This window comes from Galleria mellonella, unplaced genomic scaffold (assembly GCF_026898425.1).
Source record: "Galleria mellonella isolate WM207_F2 unplaced genomic scaffold, CSIRO_AGI_GalMel_v1 utg606, whole genome shotgun sequence".
NCBI lineage: Eukaryota > Metazoa > Arthropoda > Insecta > Lepidoptera > Pyralidae > Galleria > Galleria mellonella.
In genome coordinates this window covers 994,566-999,254 of record NW_026442126.1, presented here as the reverse complement: position 1 = coordinate 999,254, position 4,689 = coordinate 994,566, and the positions used below count along the sequence as shown (strand labels likewise).

At 31.4% G+C, this 4,689-nt stretch overlaps 1 long non-coding RNA gene across 1 annotated transcript; it reads left to right on the top strand.

The window, feature by feature from the left end:
• Positions 1-2,169: 2,169 nt before the first annotated feature.
• LOC128201766 (uncharacterized) lies at positions 2,170-2,603 on the top strand. The gene is made up of 2 exons (XR_008253420.1): positions 2,170-2,201; positions 2,447-2,603. It is a non-coding gene; the product is annotated as an uncharacterized LOC128201766 (long non-coding RNA).
• Positions 2,604-4,689: the final 2,086 nt, after the last annotated feature.

Sequence of the window (4,689 nt, the reverse complement as noted above, 5' to 3'; positions counted from 1 at the left end):
ATAGGAGCAGAGCAGTGAAGGGTAATGTTAAAAATGTCCACCCGTGCAACGCAGGGACGGGCCGCTAGTACTAAATATATATTAAGGACTTCTATTTGAGCAAGTTGTCATATTCGTAATTTGTGACGGACTAGCTTCTTTTTATTATTATCTTTGTAATTATTTATGTATGTATATATATTTACGTATTTATATTATATGTACGTATTTCTATGTATATATATTTGTATATTTATATGTATATATGGATTTATTTCAATATGTATTAGTAATTTAAAAAATATATTTATATATTAAATTGTTGTACGTATGTCTCGTATATGTATTTTAAAATCGATCAGAGTTTCGTGCCTCCAATCAAACTGTTTATAAGAGTTGGGATCAATATTACCAATTTCAGGGTACAATAGGACTGATATACCTGAAAAAGGTAAAAGCCCTTAAAATAATATTAAAAAAAAAAATCCAATTTATTCTCAATTTTTCCTTACTCTTCTTTTTACACATCCCCAAGGCCCAAAGTTAGTTTCAAACCTAAAGGAGATTATAATTATTATTTTTTTTTCAATCAATTAAAGGAGTTAACATATAATCTACTTGTATACCAAATTTCATCAAAATGTATTCAGCTATTTAAGCGTGAAACAGTAACACACATTCGTATTCATCTTTACAAACTTTCACATGTATAACATTACTGGATGACGATACATACTATCCACTTGTATACACACTCGATTGAATAAAAAAAAAGGAATACAGTTTGTACGACTTTAATAACTGTACAATTTCTATCCACGAATATTTACTACTGAAGGTAAACGTCTGTAAGGATCGGGGAGGATCTCCGGGGCCGCAACTGCCAAACATGCCATCGCCACTGCGACCACGACTACGAGCACGAGCTTGTACATCTAGAAAACAGTGGCCAGCATTGAATAATGTTATTCACAACATTATACTCTGTATTTATCCTTGTCTAGTCTAAATAAGAAGACATATTTAAAACCTTTTGGTAATAAAAAGTTAAAAGAAAAAAATGTTGAGCAAAAAGAAATGAGATCCCATCAAACATATAAAATGTAAAAAAGTGCCAAATCTCACAACACAATACTTCCACTACAAAAAAATGTGAGATCAGAGGACCTGACATGAAGTATTTTCCGAAATTTCGGGGACAAACGAAACAGAAATTTGATACTAAAATTACATAATACATGCTGTTTAAAATTATTAAAAATGTTAAGATATCGTTCCTTTGGACTATTAGGATAGGATTTATGACGAACGAAATGTTAAGCTCCATTTACTGGGTCGATTTTGATACGAACAAAAACACGAAATTGAGCGCGATATTTCGAAATTTCATTTCATTGTAGACCACCTGATATGAAACAAACAAGTTAGATTCAGTTGTAGCGATTATGTCAATATTAGACGACTTTATTACCACAATAATTATAATGACATGGTAATTGCACGGCACCATAAATATAAAATAATATGCTAACACAAAATTTACGATTACTAAGTATTTTATTAGTAAAATATATGTTGCCATATATTTGCCAAGTCATTATAATTATTATAGAAATAAAGATTTCTAATATTTATACAATCCCTATAAATGAAACTGATTTGTTACTTTTGACATCTCACAACTGTCCGTAGTGGAAGAACTTCATTGCAACATTTACATTTTATGATTTTACTAGGATTTTTAATAGCGATGAAAGTCGGTTGAATCCCAGTACAAACCTCTGTAGTTTCAAATACATATTTTTTTTATTTATATATTGGCTTCGAAGAGTACGTAAAACCGTCGTCCGTTAAACCATGTTAGAGGCCTCCGTATAGAACGAGGGCGTCCTAAAAACTTATATGTTTAAAATTATAAGAATAAGTAATAAAATTGTAAATACTAATAAATTGTACCTTGATTGCTTCAAACAACAGTTTCAAGTAACTATATGTTAAAGTGTTACAACTTTATATACTCACTAAATGATCATCGTTTTGCGATCCAATTTATTGCCTATTATTATTCAGTTAAGGCCTACGCCCCTCACACCATGTTATAAAATGTAATTAATTTAACCGCAAAGCGATAATATAGTAATTACTGTTACTTCGCGGGTATATAAAGGTCCGACATTTCAAAACGAGCCAACTTGAATCTGTTGTGTGTAGCTGAAATCAAGGTAAATAGATATAATATTATTGCATCTACTTATAATTATATATTTGTTTTTTTAAATAAAAACAATAATAATTAATTATATTTAATAAATAAGTAATTGAAAGTATTCAATTATTATGTACAAAGTTTTTATTAATAACAAGAAAATTTTATATTTATGTCTTCTCACTTAGACTAGATAAGAGTAAATATATAGGTAGTTATAATGTGCCCGTATGTTAATCAATGCTGACCACTATTTTCCAGATGTACAAGCTCGTGCTCGTGGTCCTGGTCGCAGTGGCGATGGCATGTTTGGCAGTTGCGGCCCCGGAGCCCCACGCCGACCCTTACAGACGTTTACCTCCAGTAGTAAATGTTCGTGGATAGAAATTGTACAGTTATTAAAATTGTACAAACTGTATTCCTTATTTTTGATTCAGTCCAGTGTATATACAAGTGTATAGTATGTATCGTCACCCAGTAATGATGTAAATATGAAGTTTGTAAAGATGAATATGAATGTGTGTTACTGTTTCATGCTTAAATAGCTGAACAGATTTTGATGAAATTTAGTATATAAGTAGATTATATAATCTACTAACTTGGCAAATCCTTTAGGTTCGAAGTTAACTTCGAATTTCGGGGATGTGTAAATAGAAAAGTGAGGAAAAATTGAGAATAATTTGGTAACATTGACACTTTCCTCGTTTTCCAGTAGCACTCATAAAATATACAATGGAGTATTAGTGAGATTACAGGATGTTATTAATTTATTTTTTCGACTTCTAAATAAGATAAGGTATAGAAATTGATTCAGCCGTGTCTAATTCACTCAGACGTTTATAACACACCGATGTGGGGGGCGGATGGGATTGTATATATAAATTAAATAATATAGAAGTATATTCAACAAACATTATATATATATATATGATTTTTTATACTGATATGATGATATCACCTAAATGCAGAATTACAACAAATCCAAATTAAAATTCACCTCTCTTTAATGTTCCTAAAATTTCAAATTTCGTTTGTTTAAATATTACATCTAAATAAGATCTTATGAAACTGTATTAAGCTTTGGTAAGATGGCTCTAACAATGTACAATAAAGACCCAGTGGCCAAGTGAAGGAAATTGATTCTAAATTTAGTTTGTGTCGACGTAATGAAGTAAGTAACGCACCAAATAGGACGGGGAGGTCAGATAGCTTATCTTCTATCCCAAAATGATTTAATGATATATATACACCCATTATTTTGAATTACAAAGCATTGATTTACATTTTAAGAGAAGGGCATTTATTACCTATTTATTATAAAAAGAGTAGCAAAATATGTATTTGTGGTTCTTTGAAATTTGATTAACTTTTGACCTAATTTTGATATGTTAACTATCCCTCGCCCTCCCTTAGTCGCCTCTTATGACTCCTACGGGAAAGAAAGGGATGGCCTATTCTATGCTGGGACCACACGGTGATACATAGTTTAAGATCATAATTAGTACTATTATGAGGAGTGTTTGGTTTTCTTATAGTTTGTTTTACAATAAAATAAATATATTTTTTTTTATGCAACTTGGAATGGCAAACAAGCTCACAGCCCACCTGATGGAAAAAGGTATCCGTCGCCTATAGACATGAGTAGTACTATAGATATAAAAGAGTATACTGTTTCGCTCATGACACCTTCCATGCGTTGCCATTCCTGAGGACTCAGGTGTTATTCCTCTGTACCCTGTAAATTCACTGCAATATCCCACCATTCAAACCGAAACACAGCCATGCAAATACAACAGCTTCACGGTTGAAACACGAATGGGACAGAGGTGCACAAGTAAACGACTTTTATACAAAGTCTCCCTCTGGTAAACGATTTGTAACTATTTGAAACTCAAAAACGGTCTACGTGCAAAGCTGTCTTTAATGTGGGTAACAGACAATAGCAAACACAGGAACGATTACCCATAAGACTTTTTTTGCAATGCGTCCTTTGCGATAGAAACATCTGAATGTACCGCACAGTGCTTCCGAGCTGACGTCAGCTTACGTCTGGCCCTTGTACACGCTTGTGTTCCAAGAAAAGGATTTTCCGTACGGGGCCGTATTATAACGCAGCTTAACTTGGATTATGGAAGTAGTTTTATGTATAGTTTAGTAGACTGGAAATGGTGACTCGTCAGAGAGTTACGGCAAAGTTTTTTTTTTTTTTTTATAGAACTTGGAATGGTAATAATAAAAAAAAAAACCAGTTTAGAACTGATGGAGTTATGAAGTAACAAACATTAAAAAATACAACTGAGTTTTAAACCTTTTTTGAAGTCGGTTAAGAAAGTATAATTATAAGATATATGTAGGGGCCTATTGTTGTTATATATCTGTCTGTTTTTTTAACATTCTTGCACAATGTATATTCATAATTTGTCATTTATTGGTATATATATATATATATATATATATATATATATATATATATATATATATATATATATATATATATATATATA